The sequence below is a fragment of the Sceloporus occidentalis genome, unplaced genomic scaffold (assembly GCF_023333645.1).
Source record: "Sceloporus occidentalis isolate IW3139 unplaced genomic scaffold, rSceOcc1.0.p SCAF_4, whole genome shotgun sequence".
NCBI lineage: Eukaryota > Metazoa > Chordata > Lepidosauria > Squamata > Phrynosomatidae > Sceloporus > Sceloporus occidentalis.
The window spans coordinates 187,065,281-187,086,523 of record NW_028316984.1 but is presented as its reverse complement, the minus strand read 5'-3'; positions in this window follow the sequence as shown (position 1 = coordinate 187,086,523).

The following is a 21,243-nucleotide window of genomic DNA, read 5'->3' as shown; positions in this document are numbered from 1 at the left end:
ACAAAAGGAGAAGGGAATGGTGAGGGGGGTGGATCAGGTCCAGCATTCCTCTCTCCCTCTGAGGCCTGGACCAAGGCAGATAGACTTTAGGGAGGGCTCTTTTTCTTAATCGAGGCCGGGCCCGATGGCGTTGGGCCTCTCCTTTCACTCCTTCCCAGGCCAGAAGATGACAGTTGGAAGGAGGGTGGGGAGGGCTCTTCCTCTTCAGGCCCGATGGCATTGGGCCTGTCCTTTCGCTACCTCCAAAGCTTTCATGGGCCAGCATCCTGCTGATGACATGTAGTATAACTGGGGATGAGACCTGAGTCTGCATTTTTTGTACTTTGTGGAAGACGATGTCCAATACCTCCTTTTGCAAGGTCTCCACCTCACTGTATAACGATAGTTGGGGGACCTCCTGACACATCTTTGTCTCTCGAGCCATTGATTAGCTGTGGAGAGGTGTGCCTATATATTTTCTGCATGCCCTTGAACACCAAGAGAGGAAAGTTTGGAGGGAATTGGGTTTGGAGGGAACATCTTTCCCCCTTGACTGTTCAAGAGCAGCTGGAGTGAATCTGGCTGCACATCTGCAGTTGACCAGTGGCCAGGGAGGAAGATCTGCACCCCTCCTGATGCTTTTGCCTACTGAGGGATGCAGCTGGACAGAAGAAGCAGCCTTCTGGAAGTACTCTGTTAAAGACATGCAAATGTGATATAAAACTGTGGCCATGGACTCCAGCTCTCCTCTGCAGACACCAGTGTGTTGGGGCCCACAAAACCTTATGCCAGATAAAATGTATTAGTGTTTGCAGTGTTTTTTCAGCTGTGTCACCTGGTGTGAGGGGACCTGGGGGGGGTCTTCAGTGGGCAAAGGGTGAGATAACCGTGGCTTTATGGCGCTCGTTCAATGCTGCCAGACGAGTGCTGTGATGCTGTGTGCCATGTGGAGCGGCACAGTGTCACGGTGCCGTGGGGGCGGAGTCATTGTGTGCATCATGTGAACGACCCGCCCTGACTCCACCGCCAGGCTGGCCTTAGTGGCTGGCCTGCATAGGGCCTTAGTCACATTCTCTCTCTTCCTGCACCAGTTAGTTTGAATTTAGTCTGAGCTTCTTCATCCTCCACTTTAATTGCAATGGCTCAATGTTATGGGATTCTGGGAATTGTAGTTTTGTGAGCTATTTAGCCTTTTCTATCAGAGAGCTCTGGTGTCACAAGAAACTACAGTTCCCAGAATTCCATAGCACTGAGCCATGGCAGTTAAAGTGGTATCAGCCTGGATTACCTCAGCAGTATGGATGCAGACACAGACTGCTTTATTTCTTTGAGTGTGTTGTTGGTGGTGTAAGACTGCTTATTGCTCACCTTTTACCTGTGAATACAATTTATTCTTCTTGTGAGCTATACCACTGTCTCCCACAGTCCCCAACAAATGGCAGGTTCTACCAAGCTGGTAAAACCTTGGCCCTGATAGTGGCCTGTGTCTCTAATGTCCAAGGACCAATCTAGTAAAATAGAGAGGCTCATCACTACCAGATTGGCAACCAGGCCACCAAAGAGATGTAAATAAATTAGCCACCTCCTATATAAATGCAATGTTGATGTAAAAGAACTCTGAGACATATTGGCAGAGGAACAACTCATACCAATTAAATTGGAAATCTTGCATATATAGGGCACCTGTGTGAACACCTCAGAATGTGAAGATGAGAAGTTAGGTATTGCTAAATATGAGCCAGGTGTTTCATGTGATACTGCTTGGGTCTACAAAGAAGCAACTCCAAATTTCATTGCCTGGCTCCTGTCGATGTCTGAAAATTCATCTTACATCATTTTCATAATCTGTAAGTATCTGTAAATTCACCTCCAAAAGTGAACAAATGTTGTTCTCCAGTTGGCAATGTCTGTATTCAATTCAAGGTTCCAGGAGCAGAGGTTCTACAGACTCAGTTGATGCATATTTCTCTGCTGGAATTGGCAGTAGCGTTCCTTTACTTGTGCATTCTATTGCCATATTCCCATGCAATGTAAGGATTATGTAGCACCAGTTAATGGACAACTTCATATGAAAAGATTTACACTAACAAGGATCCAATACATGGAGGGTCCTTTATTCGAATAGTATCTTACAGAGCAATTCCAGAGCTTCCCTTTATTTTCTCTCTCCTGTTCCTGTTTCTCCTTTAAATTCTATCATCTGGTTACTGCTTGTGATCCTTCTAACTTCCTACATATTGCTCCAACAGGGAGCTGTAATTTCCCATAGCTCCCACAGCTCACATGATTACTGATGTATATCTCCCCTGTCTGCATCATTAAATGGAAAGTGTAGACAGGCAGAGGACATGTTGAAATAACACTTTACCACAGAAACATGAAAATTGGCTCCTGAGTTAACAGACAGAACACAGGCAATCCATTACGATGCAGCAGGCCTTAACATGAGAAGTGCCCTATTGATATGGGGTGATGGTGGTGGTTGTGCAGACAAAAACTTATGCAACCATCCAAAGACCTTATGCTCCACAGTTTCTGCTTTGTCTAGCCTGTAGTGTGCTTGGTTTAGATTAGTGCTTCATAAGCCAGCTGATGTGGCAGACTGGTGATTTATTCCTTCCAATTTGCCAGGTCCTGCTACCATATTTGTCCTCATTGGCTAGAATGGTTACTTTCCTTCCTGGAAACTTGCTGCAAACCAGAAGCCAATATCTTGTGGATGGATAGTGGTTCATGTGAGTAGCATTACATAGCAACAGGTCTATGTTTGTCATTTTGTTTGAACTAGTTTTTGAGAGCCATCATGGTGTAATGGTTTGAGCAGTGGACTACAGCTCTGGAGATCTAGGTTTGATTCCCCACTTGGCCATGGAAATGCACTGGTGAGCCTGGGCGAATTGCACACTCGCAGCCCCAGAAAACCCTGTGATAGGTTCACCTCAGGGTCACCATGAGTCAGAAATGACTTGAAGGTACACAAAAACTACATCTTCATCCCCTACATTACTCCTTTAGATTTAAAACTGTTAACTGGTAACTAATATCTCCGCCTTGTCATGGACGGACCATTTCCTGGTCGAGGCTAAATTCAAGGCTTCTACCCAGATCCCCCCCTGGGGATGGCGGACCTATTAGGATGGTCCACCCTCGAAGGCTGATAGAACCCAAAAGGTTCCAAGAGGCCCTAGAGGGGTATATGGTTGGCACTGACGGCGATTCTGTTGATGCCCTGACAAACATCTGGGATACTGATCTCTCCAGGGCTATACACAGTATCGCTCCCAAGCGTCCTCTCAGGCCTGCTGCCAAAAAACAGCCCTGGGATACGGAAGATCTCAGGGAAAGGAAGCGGGTTCTGCAACGACTAGAGCGCGACTGGTGAAGACATCAGGACTTAGCCGACAAGGCACTCCTGGACTCTCTTTTGAAGGCCTATGGTGTGGCGATAAGTACAGCAAAGAATTCGTTCTATGCTGCACGTATCGCGTCCGCGGAGTCGCATCCGGCAGAGCTGTTCAGGGTAGTGAGGGAGCTTACTCAGCTGCCCTCCTCCCTGAACTGTATTTTGGAACCATCCAAGGCCTGCTGCGACGAGTTTAACAACTTCTTCGCGGATAAAACCTCTTGGATAAGGGCTGATCTTGATGCCAGTATTTCTTCAGGATCCAGAATAGAGGTCTCCAGAGCTTCCGTGAACTCAATTGTACTGGATCATTTTGAGTCTGTGAGTACTGAGGAAGTGGACAAGATCCTTAGAAGTGTTAGGAAGACGACATGCTCTCTTGATCCCTGTCCCTCTTGGCTAGCGGCTCAGGGGGGCGCGGCTGTAACTAATATGTTACGTCACATAATTAATTCATCTTTCAGGGAAGGGCGTTTTCCATCCAGCTTGAAATTGGCCTTTGTAAAACCACTACTAAAAAAGCCCTTCCTAGACCCCCTGATTCATAATAATTATCAGCCTGTCTCGCTGCTGCCTTTTCTGGGGAAGGTGATCGAGAGGGCGGTTGCCATTCAGCTTCAATCGATCTTGGATGATACTGATTTTCTAGACCCATTTCAAACTGGCTTCCGGGCGGGCTATGGAGTTGAGACTGCCATGGTCGCCTTGGTCGATGATCTCTGTCTGGGCATGGACAGGGGTAGCGTGTCCCTGTTAGTGCTCTTAGACATCTCAGCGGCTTTCGATACCATTGACCATGGTATCCTTCTGGAACACCTGGGGGAGTTGGGAATTGGAGGCACTGAGCTCCAGTGGTTCCATTCCTACCTCTCGGGTAGATTTCAGATGGTGCAGCTGGGGGACGTGTGCTCCAATAAGAGGGCGCTTACATCTGGCATCCCTCAAGGAGCCATTCTGTCCCCCATGCTATTTAACATTTACATGAAACCGCTGGGAGAGATCATCCAGAGACACGGGGCACGGTGTTATCAGTATACTGATGACACCCAAATATGTTTCTCTGTGTCTCCGATTGATGCAATGACCAGGGATGGCATCTCTCCTCTAGATGCCTGTCTGGAGTCAGTAATGGGCTGGATGAGGGAAAACAGACTCAGTTTGAATCCAGAGAAAACGGAAGTACTCGTGATAGGTTCCCCAGGCCCGGGGATGGAAATATGTCCACCTGTCCTGAATGGGGTCACGCTCCCTCTGAAGGAGTCTGTTCGCAGCCTGGGGGTGCTCCTGGACTCGTCACTCCACCTTACATCTCAGGTGGATGCGACTGTCAGGAGCACTTGTTATCAGCTTCGGCTGATACGCCAGCTGCGACCCTACCTGGGCCAGGGGGACCTTGAAACGGTGGTACATGCTCTGGTAACCTCTCGGTTGGATTTCTGTAACACGCTCTACATGGGGCAACCCTTGTACTAAACCCGGAAGCTTCAACTGGTGCGCAACATGGCAGCCAGGCTGGTTACTGGATGCCCCAGGACCAGCTATATAACACCTGTTTTACAAGATCTACATTGGCTGCCTATTCGCTTCCGGGAGCAATACAAGGTGTAGGTTATCACCTATAAAGCCCTAAATGGCTTGGGCCCAGGGTACTTGGAGGACCACCTCTCCCCATATAATCCGCCCCGCACTCTCAGGTCGGCCAGGAAGCAACTGTTAAGAGTTCCAAATATGAAACATTCTGTGTCTGCACAAAGGGCATTTTCCAGCTCGGCCCCCCAGCTCTGGAACTCTCTTCCCGATGAGCTCCGCTCGGCTACCTCCCTCGACATATTCAGTAAGAGGTTAAAAACCTTCTTCTTCAAACAGGCTTTCCCCCAGACAATGTAACATCCGCTCTCCCCCCGATGTATTGATGCACCTGCACTTTCGCTAGCTATTGTTATGGTTTTAATCGGTAGTTTTTTAGCTGTTTTTAATCTGTTTGATTGTACCGCTCGCGTCTTTTACATGTGTATGCTGTTTGGGATGTTTTGTGCACTGCCATGCTGCTGTAACCCACTTTGATCTGGAAAGGAAAAGCAGGATACAAATAAACAGTATTATTATTATTATTATTATTATTATTGTTATTATTAAAATCTTATCTCTGTATCTAACACATTGTACGGAGAGAGTATCGGTAGCCCTTGTCAAAAGGCCAGAGCAAATGTCATCAATTTAATTCTGAGTTCTAGTCAATTCATTAAAGATTGATTATTGGTTAATTTGGCATATTGGTAAAGACAATTGTTCTAAAGCAAGAAGCATACTTTGCTTTTTAGATAATGCCCAGAAAAGTGTCACAGCTAACATGTTCTCAGCAGGCATCTTCCTTATTTCATGAGAATGGGGAATTACTCTTTTAATAACCCGCTCATCTAGACAATTTATTAGCTGTGTGAAAACTAACACCTTAATCCCACCCCCCAAATTTGCTGCCTGGCTAAAGCGGGGGCACCCATTTAGTTTACATAGACATGTACTGTAATTACTCAGCTCAACACCACAGCTCTAGATATTATTATTGTTTTCTAAGCATGTGTGACCTGAATTCAGGAAGCAACATATGAACATGGAGTAAGCGATGCACACACAGAATGAAGAACTCATCATTATGCAATGGACAAATGCAGCAGATAATGGCAGAAGTGGAGGACCATGAATTGCAACATTGTCCAATGGGCACATTGAGCAGGCTATGATGGAATCCACAAATTGCACAATGACCATAGCCCAATGTGGCGCACACATGCAAGTGCATGCAGCATAACACATGTTACATAATGCTGCCCCTTTACCTCTCTAGTCACTGTGCTCATTATATATTACACACTGGTCATTATACAACATTTGACTGGACACACTGTCCTATGTTGCTATTCTGCATGAGGGTTGCATAGTACTGTGCTGACCTATGTCCATATGCATTGTTTATATAAAAAAATGCTACACTAGGGCCCGTTGAATTGAGCCTACTGTCGAATAAGCCAGTCTTCCTACCTGGCTAATGGAAATTGTAGTCCAGTGGTCCTAAATATCTTAAAGGCACCAAATCTCATCTGATCTTGGAAACTAAGCAGGGGTAACCCCACTTAGTACTTGGATGGGAGATCACTAAGGAATACCAGGTGCTGTAAGTTATATTTCAGAGGAAGGAACTGCCAAAACCACCTCTGCGTATTCCTTGCCTAAGAAAATCCTACAAAATTCATGAGGTAACCATAAGTCAGCAGATGCACATGCACACATACACATGTCTGTAGGGTACCAACTTGTGGAACGCTGTACAGTCAGCCCACCATATCCGCAGATTCTTTATCCATGCATTCAACCATCTTTAGCTTGAAAATATTTTTTCAAACACGTACATAAATATCAAAAAGCAAACCTTGATTTTGCCATTTTATATAATGGACACCACTTTACTATTCATTGTATTTAATGGGGCTTGAACATCCATGGATTTTGGTAGCCATAAGGAGTCCTGGAACCAAAATCTAGTGGATAGCATCATACAAGGAAAAAGCAGTGACAAATCTAGCTCAGAGAGATGCAGGCGAAAATGGAATAACCTTGATTTGAATATGCTGACAGCTTTACAATTTTATATGCAATTTTTTTCAAAGGCTACAAACATGCTGAGCTGTTTTTAATTATACATAAAAGATTTAAAAGGACCCATCAAAATGTTTTCTATAGAAAAAAGAAAACTGAAGCAAAGACCTTTGGTAACTAAATCAGCATGGAACTGGTTCCTATAAAGGTTTTCTCCAGAGGTGACTCACGGTCATGTATTGTATCTCTCAGCCAAATGACCACATGATACACGGTTTCAGTTCTCTTATTTTCTTCTTTGCTTGCAGCTCAGATACATAGTAATATGAATCAGCTAGCTATATTGCTGTGCCCTTCCCTCGCTGGAAAACATTCTCATTTTAACAGATCAGTAGCAAGCACCAGCCAGAAATCTACGAAGAGGTGTTGTGCATGGGGAGTGGTAGTTACAACAAGGTGGCTGGAAGCTTTGCAAGTGCTTTGATTCTATCCAGTAACCTTGCAGAAGTCCCCTGTTTCAAGCAATGCCCTTCTTTTATCAGAACAGCATGTTAAGTCAGGTGTAGGTCTGTGTACTGTAAGCAGTCTCCCCATGGTACTTAGCTAGAGTTTTGCAGCTCCATGTTCTACTTTTTCTCTAAAATGCTTCCTGTTAACATCTCTCCTCCCCTCCTTAGTTTTGGTCTTGCTTGATCTGGGAGAATCAAGATGAGAGCCGGAACAAAGTCAAGCAAAGGTTTCTAGGACAGCTAGATGACTCAATTTAATCTGCAAATTCTTTTTCTTATTCTTACTAGAAGGCCTATCCAGTGACATTAAATGGTAAGAGATTTAGGCTTTAAGACAGAAGTACAGGCTCAGTCTTCCTTATCCGAAATGCTTGGTATTGGAATTGTTCTGGATTTTGGGTTTTTTCGGATTTTGGAATACTTCTAACATTTATGTTTTGTATACACCTTTTACGCAAAGCCTGAAGGCAATTTTATGCACAAAATAATAATCTCTCTGGCTTTGCTTCGCGAACGAAGATTCAGGAAGGACTCATCCCGCGCTTTGTACAAGTGCGTTAGTGACTAAAAAGGCCAATTCGGGATAAACAGGTCCGGTTGCAGAAAGCACAGCAGAAAGTCTCCTTGGGTGATGTTTCCAGGTTGCGGTTCTTTCTGTGTTGTCGTTTCTCTTCGAGGCTCGTTCGGCGTGAGCTTTCGAAGAAGGCTGCAGCGTCATGGATAGTGCGTCTCCATGTCTCCCGATAATAATAACAATAAAAAATTATTTATATCCCACCTCTCTATGTAATGCAATTGGGGCGGCTTAAAAAGTTAAAACATACATTCCCAAACCCTCAATCCCACCCCCCTTAAAATACAATTAAACAAGTTAAATTAAAACATACTTTAAAAGATAGTGTACAGCAATAACAGTGGCTAAAGCGAGGTCAGGGAAGTCGGGTCACAATTTGGGTTTTTAATCTGGTGGCCAGATATCTATTCAGAAAAGGCCTGCCGGAAAAGATCCATCTTAACAGCTTTTTAAAAGCTGTTCAGGGTGGTAATATGATGGATTTCATCTGGCAGGCTGTTCCATAATCTGGGAGCGACAGCCAAAAAGATTGTCTGGGCATTCATAGACAGCCTCGTTTTTAAAGGTTGTAATAAATTCCTCCCAGAGGACCTGAGTGCACGGGGAGGATTATATGGAAGGAGGCAGTCCCAAAGATAGGTTGGACCCAAGCCATTTAGGGCTTTAAAGGTGATAACCAACACCTTGTACCAAGCCCGGAAACTATTTTTTAAAATAATTTTGTGCACGGAACCAAGTTTGTGTACATACAACCATCAGAAAGCAAATGTGTCACTATCTGAGCCATGCATGTGTACAACGATGGATTTTGGAGAATTTTGGATTTTGGAATTCCAGATAAGGGATACTTAACCTGTATGGCTGAGTTATGGCAGCTCCATGGATTTCTTAGGAAAGGAATACTCAGAGGTGGTTTTGCCTACATCTTGTTGTATCCTGCTGTAAATCTAGCATCCTTGTTGTACACCAATATAGACTGTATCTGCACTGTAGAAATAATCCAGTTTGACACCACTTTAACTGCCATGGTTCAATGTAATGGAATTCTGGGAACTGTATTTTTTAGACATTTAGCCTTCTCTATTAGAGAGCTCTCGGGTATGCTTTGATTGAGAATTCCTGCATGGCAGAGGGTTGGACTGGATGGCCCTTGTGGTCTCTTCCAACTCTATGATTCTATGATTCTGGTAACACAACAAACTACAATTCCCAGGATTCCCTAGCATTGAGCCATGGCAGTTAAATTGGTGTCACACTGGATTATTTCTGCAGTGTCAATGCACTCGTAACCTGGCAGGACTTCAATTTGAATGGGCAAGATCCATTAGCTTTACAAAGGACCCACTCTTAATGTGGATTAAGACTGCTAGAAATTCTTGTATGTGTGTGTTTTTAATACAGGTGTACAATACCATGTGCATTATTGGGCTCCTTTTGCAGGCATTGATCAAGGGACTTTTATGATGAGGGTCTGCTTTTTAAAATTTAACTCTACCCTAAATACCCTAAGGCATCAGATCTTGTCTGATTTTGAAAACTAAGCAGGGTTAGCCCTGGTCAGTACTTAGCTGGGGATCACCAACAAATGCTAGGTGCTGTAGGCTATATTTCAGAAGAAAAAAAATGCGAGTATCTCTTGCCTAGGAAAACGTTATGAAATTAATAAGGTCACCATAAGTTGGTGCGCACAAACACATTATAACTGAAAGTTAGCTAGCTAGCAATGAGCCTGTCCAGACCCTTATTCAGTTCACACAAAAAGTGAACCCAAACTGAGGACACCATTGTACTCATGGCTTACTGGTGGGCCTCTCAGAAAGGCTAGATAAGATAGTTCTTTGGACCTGATTGAGCAGGGCTTTTGCTATTTTGTTATGTATTTTTTTATTTTTCCCCATTGTATTTTTCCCCATTGTATATCAAGAAGAAAAAGACAGAATAGCAGCAAAATGTCTTTTTATCAGATGGCATCTATCTAGAAGCACCCTTGGGCATACAGAAGGGTATAATGGGGTTGCAGTAAATTCTTTCTACAAAGCCCTCAGTGCCTCTAGTTGCAGTTGCCGATATGGTGGAGGTCAGCACTAGAACGTGTAGCATATTATGCTCCATTGATTCTTAGATTAAGCCAGCAGAGGCTGAGGTTCACTGATGAATCAATTTTAAATTCATTAATAGGAGTGTCATCACACTACATTATTATACCAGTATAGAGTCATCCCTCCGTTTGTGCGGACCTCAAATCCATGTCCCTTGCTTACTCGCGAGGGGCAAACGGAGGGACTTAAAATGGGGCGTGGCAGCATTCAAACCAATAGGGCTTGAATACTGGTGGATTTCCATTTTTGAGCTTGTTTGGAGGTTCTAGCAGAGGAGCGCAGCTATCGTATACCCTTGACCGAAGAATGGTACACTCCTATCTGGGATGGTCGTCCTCTTCCACCGAGTGCGCAGCTTCGGGAGGGACGCACATGGAGCGGTGAGGGAGGAAGGAGACACCCGCCTAGCCAGCCAGATCAGCCGAATCAACCCTGGTGATCAATGGGGTGACATATGTCACAGCCAGATTGCCCTCACATCCGGATTTCCATTTTTGAAGGGGGAGTCCGGAACGGATCCCCTGTGAAAACAGAGGTTCGACTGTATTCCACTGCTGTGGCATCATCCTATGAAATGCTGGGATTTGCAGTTTAGGGAGGGGGCACTTACAATTCACGGCCAGAGAGCTCTTCAATTTCACTAAACTACAAACCCCAGGTTTCCACATGATGTTGCCATGACCGTTAAAGCAAACGTTTCAATTGAAGCCAAGATGATGAAGTTGAGGCTGCCATACTTTGGCTACATTATGAGAAGGCACAACTCAATAGAAAAGGCAATAATGCTAGGGAAAAGTGGAGGATAGAAGAAACAGCAGAAGGCTGCGTGTTAGATGGATGTACTCTATTAAGGAGGTCAATGGTATGAACTTACAGGACCTAACCAGATTAGTGGAGGATAGTTAGTCTTAGAGATGCCCCATCCATAGGGTCACCATGAGTTGGGATTGACTCAAAGATGGTAAACAACAACAACAACAACAACAAATATATCACTGTAACAGTGTAGTGTGATAAGGTTGCAATACTTAAGCAGAAGTGGCTGGCAGTCTCCATATCAGTGATGAAGTGAATCCATTTCCAGCTTTATCTTGAACTTTAAAGGAACTATCCAAGACTCTAAACTCTATCCTCCAAATAGGCCCAGATCGGATAATACCTTTAAACTTTGGACTTTAACCCAGTGCAAATTCGCTGCCCCTCTGATATGTGAGACGCCAGCTTCCAGCTGATGACCAAAGGTCTATGAGCGGACCAGCTTGCTGACAACTAATTGTTCTTCTTAAGCTGGGGGGGCAAAATGTGGCCTAAGGCCTACATGTATCCCTCCCAAAACATTTCTGTGGTTCCCAGGGCCCCCCGTGATCAATTTGTTTGCTCCCAAATGCCCCCAAAATTCTCTAGGAGGGGTAGGGCATTTCTGCCACATTCTGGGGGCCCTCCTTGGCCTATTTAGGCTCAGGAGTGGCCTTCCTCTGGTTTTAAAAAAACTTTTCTTAAGCCTAAATATGTCTGAAAAGTCCCACATGGTGAAAATGCCCGCCATCTCTCCTAGAAGACATTTTCTGGGCAAAAATGTGATCTGTACGTGTATGAGGGTGAGTGAGCAGGTACGGTGGGATGTGTGGCTCTCCAAAGTCTCCGGGGGGGGGGGGGGGGGACAAAAACAGTCCCCTTCTTTTGCAGTGTTGCCCACCTAAAAGTCCATCAAAAGTAAATCCAGTCCTTGTGTACATCAGCTGGATTTAAAAATGGATTTTAATTCCATCTGCTCCTGTACTTCTCAAATTCATATGCAGCTCTCTGAGAATGATTCTATGGACCATTTATTTGGCTTTCAGTGTGGAAAATGCCAGCTTTTCTGAGATTAAGATGCAGATGCCAAATTCCTCAAAAGCAGAACAAAAAGAAGAGAAATGAAAGCAAAGCTAAAATATCCAAATCACTATTTCTCCCCATGAGGATTAGACTTTCAGTTTGGGACACTCTGTTCCTGCATGTCCAGCATACTCTGTCCTTTTCTGCAATGACATTTACAGTGTATGGCACAAGCACAGTTTGGAAGCAGAAATGAACACTGTAATTGGTGATATAAAATCCATGGGCATAATCTAGCCAGAGAGGTATGTATGTTTTAACCCAGTTCATTTCAGCAAAGTTTAACTCTCTCCCACTGAAAGTAATGGCATTTTTATGTACCAAATTTTAGTTGGATTACTTTTACTGCTTAACACAAATATATACACACTCTCACATGTGTACATGCAGAAGAACATGCACAGTATTATGCCCAAAAGCTCAGAAATATTCAGGAAGCACTTAAGAGGTCATTCTACTACATGGTGCCCTTTGGATGCAGTACTGGTTAGGAACTATAAAGCCCTATATGGTTTACATCCAGCCTAGCTAAAAGTCTGTTGCCAGAATCCTAGGCTTCATTCCTACTACATAATAAACCGATTTTCAAACCAATCTGATCTGGTTTAAATGGCCCTTGTTCACACTTGTGCCGAATTTCTGGCACGGTTCACTGAGGGGGCCTCAGTGCTAAACCCATTTAAACCAGTTCTTCCGGATCCATGGCATTCCCCACTTCTTTTGAAATAAATCGATTCAGCACAAGTGTGAACATGCTGTTTATTTGATTTGGTTCCTGTGGTGTGGTCACCACTGTATCCATTGACCCATTGCTGAATGTGAATGTGAAGTAGAATAATTGAAATAGGTAGGTTCAATCATGGCTTGAATAGTGTGAACGTCTATTTGGCACTAAATCGCTTCATCAAGTTGATTTAAAAAATGATTTATTTTGTAGTGGGAATGAGGTCCTAAACTAAATGATCTCTTACATTATGTTGCTTTACTTATACCTAGCTACGTAGCAGAAGTGATAAGAAACCTCTTTACAGAATTGCAAAGATTCAATAAAGAACAAGACACCAGCAAGAGTGCTCAACGTGCATTAGTTCCTGATGTGCATCGGGACTGATGTGACCTGCATTAGGACCACTACAATGTACATTGGGACTGAAGCAATGCACATCCTCTTGGGCATTAATCCTGTTTTGTGGTGGTCAATTTGCCTGCTCTGCTTTGTAGATGAAACAGCAGCCCTCTACTGTATACAGATGTTATGCAACTGTCCAATTCTAATTCTCACAGATGTAAATCTGCTTATGAAGATGCAAAACCCCCAACAGGATTCCAGCTTGCATCTTCCAATATAAGCCTGCTTGAGTTTTAGGATTATCAGGGCAGGGCTTTATCTTGGTCCCGCCTCCATCCCTGGTGCAGTTGGTGAAAACATGGGAGAAAGCCTTCTCAGTGGTTACCCCCAGACTATGAAATTACCGCCCATGGAAGTCTAGGTTGTCCCCCTCTCTGCTCTCTTTCAGCTGGCAAGCAAAGACTTACAGTTAGCCCTCCACATTTGTGGCTTTGATTCTTGTGGATTTGATTATTTACGGATTTGATTAATATATTCTCTTTAGGAATCTCTAGTTCTTCAAGGGTGGCTCTATGGTCAACGTCCATCAGAAGTCATGCTGGAGGACCTAGAAATTCCTAGAGAGAACACTTCTCTAGGCATTTATAGCTCCTCCAGTACAACTCTCTGATCAACTTCTGGCAGATGTTGACCATAGAGTTGCACTAGAAGACCTAGAGATTCCTAGAGCGGTGTTTCTTAATTTGCATTTTTTCCACTTTCACAGAGGTCTTGTGCCCCTAACCCTAGCGAATGTGAAGGCCCACTGTATTTATCCAAGCCTTTGCATCTTAATTGGACATTGCAAAAAGTTGTTTAATTGGGATGGGCTGCATTTTTTAACATCATCATTATTATACATTAACTGGCCTTTAAACTATTTTAGATCAGTTTTAAAAATTTCATTGTTTTATTTTATTGCTTTTCAGCATTTGCATTAGCTATTGTTTTAACTATATTTGGTTTCAACTTGTGAGCTGACTTGGCTCCTATACTGGGAGAAAAGCAGGATATAAATTAGATCAATCAATCAATCAAAATTGAACTGTACTATGACTTCCATCATTCTCAGCTATCATGGTTAGGGTGAAGCCACTAAAATTGAGACAACTGTCTGAGTAAATACCTTGAAGGGATAGAGAAATGTTGGTGACAGTCAATCTGACCTGTGTACATCTTGTCATTTGGCTCTAACAAGCTTTGCTTAGGGACTTTCATAAACACTGTAGAATGGGAGCAGGATTATCAAAATGGATTTTTCTTTATGGACTTTGGCTGTTCTGCACTAGGGGAAAAATCTGTGCTTTGCTATATATGATCAGAAAGTTGAGATCTAAAGTCTTTCAAGCTGATGTTGCAGAAGGTGTTGTGCAAATCTCAATAAGGGTCACAGCGCCTTGGAACCATAGGCTGAAATCCTAGAATTCTAGAAACATAGAGTTGGAAGACACCATAAGGGTTATCCACTTCAATCTCCTGCTGTGCAGGAATATACAATCAAAGCACTCCTGACAGATGGCCATCCAGCCTCTGTTTAAAAACTTCTAAAGAAGGAGATTCCTATTGGGGACTTACATCTTCATAAATGGATTTATGTCTGTGGGAATTAGAACTGGGCAGTTCCGTAACATCTGTATCCAGTAAAGGGCTGCTTATTATGTTGCTACATAGGGAAGCCAGCAAAGTGACCAATGCACACTGGGACTGATCTGATCAGTCTTATTTTGCGTCTGTCTCAATGGCATTTGGACACCAGCTAGGGAGTGTCATTGTGCATTAGGACACTCTTTCCGATTGCCTGTTACGCATCTTCAGAATTCAGAAACAGGTTTTTTAGTGCCTCTGCTACGTAGCTAAATATATGTAACGTTACATAATGTGCATCATGAGAGAGGATTCTGGCCACTGAATCTTAGAGCAGGAAGGGGCTGCAAATGCCATCTAATGCAGCTCTCTGGGTCAGGTTAAAAGACTGGGGTTGAGGACATATTGGCCCAGTTCCATCAGGGGCTAGCCTGAAGAAAGAGGCTCCTCCCTCCCCAACTGTCATCTTTCGGCCTCTGAGGGAGAGAGAAGGCTGGCCCAGTTCCATCAGGGGCTAGCCTGAAGAAAGAGGCTCCTCCCTCCCCAACTGTCATCTTTCGGCCTCTGAGGGAGAGAGAAGGCTGGCCCAGTTCCATCAGGGGCTAGCCTGAAGAAAGAGGCTCCTCCCTCCCCAACTGTCATCTTTCGGCCTCTGAGGGAGAGAGAAGGCTGGCCCAGTTCCATCAGGGGCTAGCCTGAAGAAAGAGGCTCCTCCCTCCCCAGCTGTCATCTTTCGGCCTCTGAGGGAGAGAGAAGGCTGGCCCAGTACCATCTGGGGCTAGCCTGAAGAAAGAGGCTCCTCCCTCCCCAGCTGTCATCTTTCGGCCTCTGAGGGAGAGAGAAGGCTGGCCCAGTACCATCTGGGGCTAGCCTGAAGAAAGAGGCTCCTCCTCCCTAGCTGTCATCTTTCGGCCTCTGAGGGAGAGAGAAGGCTGGCCCAGTACCATCAGGGGCTAGCCTGAAGAAAGAGGCTCCTCCTCCCTAGCTGTCATCTTTCGGCCTCTGAGGGAGAGAGAAGGCTGGCCCAGTTCCATCAGGGGCTAGCCTGAAGAAAGAGGCTCCTCCCTCCCCAACTGTCATCTTTCGGCCTCTGAGGGAGAGAGAAGGCTGGCCCAGTTCCATCAGGGGCTAGCCTGAAGAAAGAGGCTCCTCCCTCCCCAGCTGTCATCTTTCGGCCTCTGAGGGAGAGAGAAGGCTGGCCCAGTACCATCTGGGGCTAGCCTGAAGAAAGAGGCTCCTCCCTCCCCAGCTGTCATCTTTCGGCCTCTGAGGGAGAGAGAAGGCTGGCCCAGTTCCATCAGGGGCTAGCCTGAAGAAAGAGGCTCCTCCCTCCCCAGCTGTCATCTTTCGGCCTCTGAGGGAGAGAGAAGGCTGGCCCAGTTCCATCAGGGGCTAGCCTGAAGAAAGAGGCTCCTCCCTCCCCAACTGTCATCTTTCGGCCTCTGAGGGAGAGAGAAGGCTGGCCCAGTTCCATCAGGGGCTAGCCTGAAGAAAGAGGCTCCTCCCTCCCCAACTGTCATCTTTCGGCCTCTGAGGGAGAGAGAAGGCTGGCCCAGTTCCATCAGGGGCTAGCCTGAAGAAAGAGGCTCCTCCCTCCCCAGCTGTCATCTTTCGGCCTCTGAGGGAGAGAGAAGGCTGGCCCAGTACCATCTGGGGCTAGCCTGAAGAAAGAGGCTCCTCCCTCCCCAGCTGTCATCTTTCGGCCTCTGAGGGAGAGAGAAGGCTGGCCCAGTACCATCAGGGGCTAGCCTGAAGAAAGAGGCTCCTCCTCCCTAGCTGTCATCTTTCGGCCTCTGAGGGAGAGAGTAGGCTGGCCCAGTTCCATCAGGGGCTAGCCTGAAGAAGAAGAGCCCTCCCTCCGGTCCATCTGCCTTGGTCCAGGCCTCAGAGGGAGAGAAGAATGCTGGACCTGTTTCCCTCCCTCCCTCACCATTCTCTTCTCCTTTTGTGTCGTATCTTTTAGATTGTAAGCCTGTGGGCAGGGAACTGTCTGTTATCCCCTCTATTGTAAACCGCTCGGATTCCCAGTGATTGGGCGGTATATAAATAAAACCTATTATTATTATTATTATATTCTCAGTCCAAATATATCAAATGGGGTCATGTCCCAGGAATGCCAACAGTGACTTTGCAACTTGATAAGGACTTGAAACTTAGATATCCCAAGTCCCAATCAAACCTGCATTCCATTTATGTGCTGCAAGCACTTATCAGGCCAAGGTCCTCCAGGTGCCTTGAGAGAACTAGACAGAAAATGGACGTTTGGATATGTTTGTCCTAGCTGCTCTTTCTTTCAATGTCTCTGTGTATGTTTTTGTGTGGAAAGAGGAAAGTCTGAATCTGTTACTTCTCATTTCTTCCAAAAACTGTTATCGGTAGTGACAGTAAGTAACACCCTTGTTGACAAGTGTTAGCACAGGGCCTAAGGACAGAAAATGCACGCAACTGTGGATGAGGTGGAGGAAGCAGAAGACAGAAACAAGAAGTGTCTTTTCTACAAAACCTACAAGTCTATGTCAGGATCACTGCTGGGAACAAAAGAGAATGTGGTGCTCTGGAAAACAGGGGTATTTGCAAAGCTAATTATGCAGATAAAGTTAAATCCATTGCTAGTCCCAAATAGACTAACCCCATTGAATAAATATGACCTTCCTAAGTGTTGATTTATCGTTAAGCAGGTGATTCCATAGGTCTGCTCTAACTGCAACTAGCAATTGGATTTAGGCCATCGTTTTTTACTGTGTAACTGTGTAATTGCCCTCCCTCATTCGTGGAATTTGGTGGGACATCCAGACATCATTGTCTTGGACTAGAAATCCTTCTGTGGTTCTTCCTTCCATCTTCTTCCATTTTTCCTTCCTTCATATACACTACTAAGGAGAGAAAGATGGAAGAGTTGCACCATGACTGCAATCCAACAACCCATATATACTTGTGTATAAGTTGATCTCATGTATAGGTCATGGGTAGGTTCTGGGATCAAAATTATGAATTTAAAGTACATTTACATGTGACATGCTGTCTGCACAGCTCTGCTTTCAATACTATCAGCTTTCAATACTATCAGTAGAATATGAGACTTCTTGGTCCTGAATATGTAATGTCTTATGAATCCATATGTCCCTAACAGGATGCCAGCCCGTGCCTGTCAGGAATGAACATAGGTTCGTAGAAGACAGTGCATATCAATATCACCTGATGGCTTCCATGTAAATGGGGTGGTGAATCCACTCCACATTCCAATCTGAACTTTAAAGGATCTAGTCAATGTGCTAGACCATATTCCCAAAACATGTTTAGTCTCTTGAATAGCTCTTTGTAGCCAGAATCTGTGTACGGAAATTTTTACTTAGCTCAATTTAGACCCAACAAAATTGTTTCCCGTGTGTATACCAAGGGACTGTGGGATTTCAGAAATGATGCAGAGGCAGACTTCTCCAATTAAAGAATTATTTTTATTAAAAGGGAAAAATCACACACAATTCACTAACACACACTCATTCAATCAAGGCTCAGGAAATCAGGGGTTAGCATGGAAAAGGTTGAGGCAGCACTACGGGTGATACTTACTCTTGATGAGGCTTGCTTCCTGAGTCCACTTGGTTGGAATGGGGTGAGACACAACCGTTCAGAGAGCGTTGGTTGAATGGAAGTGCTGGAGCTAGATCAGAGATCACAGTGACGTGATGTCCCGACAAAATCTAAAGTAGCACACTGAGGGGAGTTTTCCAGGGGGTTTTAAGGGTGAAAACTAGCCTCTGGGCAAAAGGTGTTTGATTGTTTGGGTGAGGTATTGTGGTCTGACCACAATCAAGGGAAAAGGGGAAGGAGTTAAGTTAATAGTTGGCTCATCAGGTGAGACATCTTAGACAATCATCACACATTCTTCTCATTATTGGGGGTGATACTGATTCCATTAGTGACTCCCAAACTACCTGTGGGGCTAGTCCAAGGGGTATTGTTCTCAAGAGGTCCCATGAGGCTGACTTCACCTGGGCATAGTGTGCACATGTCTCACCAGTTTGGGGATTATGGCAGCTAGCCTGGTGAGATCCATCTGAGGTCATGAGGAATACCACACACCCCAAAATTCAGAAAAATGCATTATGGCCAACATCCTTTAATTTCTGGACTATGTAAAGCATTGACATGGGAAACAATATCCTTCACAGCTGATCATTTGCTAACACGAAGGACTCAGAAGCTCAAAGGCAATTTAAGCTTCATATCTGAAAATGCTGGATTTTCACAACTGAGAATATATTTGTTTGCCCATGGTTAACACCATGAATTAGAAACCCTCTGGCCCTAAACCCACGCACCTCAGCTTGCATTGACAAATACAATAAGATTTCATCCTTCTTCACTTCTATCTCAAAACAACATGAATCAGGTTTTGAATCAACCCTTCCCACTCCTGTCAGGAGGTAATGAACTGAAATCTGAAATAGTCTGATCAGGAGATGAGCTCTGAATCATGATGTGAATCAATTCTTCTTCATTTCCTCCTACTGAGCATGAACTGAGTTTGTGAAAAGTGACCCAGTCAGCTGCTCAATATGAGCAGGGGGCAAGGGAAAAAACGGAGGGCAGCTTTCTCATTGCTGTGAAACAAATATTTATCAAAGCCGAGTAAGAGCTGAAGGCAATATTTCCCTCATTTTTGCATGCATGTGATATATAGTCACTTGTGTATGGTTGCCCTTAGTTTGAAGTTAATTTAGAGATGGTCATTTTAGGGAGAGTGGTGAAAAGTTACTATTAGGATTACAATCCCTGGCTTTCCAAAGCTCAGATTTTAGGTGTAATAACAGCTCTCTCATTGAAATGAAGCCCAAACTCCTATGCTACCCATATTTTGTTGTATGATTCCAAATCTATTCCCTACCATGTCACTTTAAATGGCTGGGATAATGGACCAAGATTGTAAAAGCTGCTTAGGATGGGGATGATCATTAAACTTTGGAAAGAACCTTCAAAGAGTAGGTGACTCTCCCCCAAAGTTTTGGGGAGCTGGACTGTTTCTTCCACACTAGCCATTTTATCTGGAGCTGACACTAGCCAATTTGTTTGGCACTGAACAGGTCTTCTCTTTACACATGAGAAGGTTGGGGATTTAGCAGAGACAGGGCCATGGCAGAGGGTCCTGTGCCCCTTACACTGTTCCTATCCCATTCAGGCATAATACTGGAAGAAGCCTTCAGTTGTCTGTGAGTTATGTATTTGCAAGCTTTATTGAAATGCAATAATATGTACTTCTAATGGAACAAAAGTAGAAACTGTATCTTAGATGTGTACTGTGCCTCCATCCAATGCAATAGCAGGTAGAATTACCAAAGTACAAACCAATCCTGTTCATCTCAATCTTTCTGTCCCTACCAGAGGTATGGTAATACAGAGCAAAAGGAAACTTTGGCTGTTGTTAAGTGCTGCCAAGTTGACTTCAACTTATGGCCACCCCATGAATGAGAGATTTCAAAGTCCCCCTATCATCAACAACCCTGCTCAGGTTCTGTAGACACAGGGCTACAGCTTCCTTGATTGAGTTCATCCAGTTGTAATGCAGTCTTCTTCTCTTCCTACTGCTTTCTACTTTGCCAAGCACTATTGTATTTTCTAGTGAGTCATGTCTTCTCATGCTATGGCTAAAGTACAAGAGTCAGTTTAATCATCTTGGCTTCTAGGGAGAGTTCAGGCTTGATTTGCTGTAAGATCCAATTATTTGTCTTTTGGGCAGTTTACAGTATCTGTAGAGTTTTTCTGTAGCATCACATTTCAAATGAGTTGATTTTCTTCTTATCACTTGATTTCACTGTCCAGTTTTCAGAAACATACATAGAAATTGGAAATCTGATGGTATGGACAATCCTGACTTTAGCATTCAATGAGCTATTGTTACACTTCAGGCTTTTCTTAAGTTCCTTCATAGCTGCGTTTCCGGATCCTACTCTTCTGATTTCTTGACTGCACTCTCCATTCTGATTAATAACTAAGCCAAGGTGTGGAATATCTTGAACTATTTCAATGTCTTCATCATCTACTTTAAGTATATAATCTGTGGTCATTATTTTTGTTTTCTAAATGTTCAGCTGTAGACCTGCCTTTGCACTTTCTTCCTTGACTTTCTTCCGTAATCATTCCAAGTCTGTACCATTTTCTGCTAGTAGTATGGTGTCATCTGTATAACTTCGGTTTCTGAAGTTCCTTCCTCCAATTTTCACATCTCTTTTCTCCTTTTTAATACTGTATATGTTCAGCAAACATGTTAAACAGATAGGGTGATAGAATGCAGTCTGATCTCCTTGCCAACTGGAAACCATTCTGTTTCTCCATATACTGTACTAATGGTAGCCTCTTGCCTCGAGTACAAGTTACTATGCATCAGGACAATAAAATGTTGTGGCACACCTATTTCTTTAATAGTGATCCATAACTTTTCATGATCAGCACCATCAAAGGTTTTGCTATCATCTAGAAAGCCCAGGCTGGTTTTCTTCTGAAATTCTCTGGTGCAT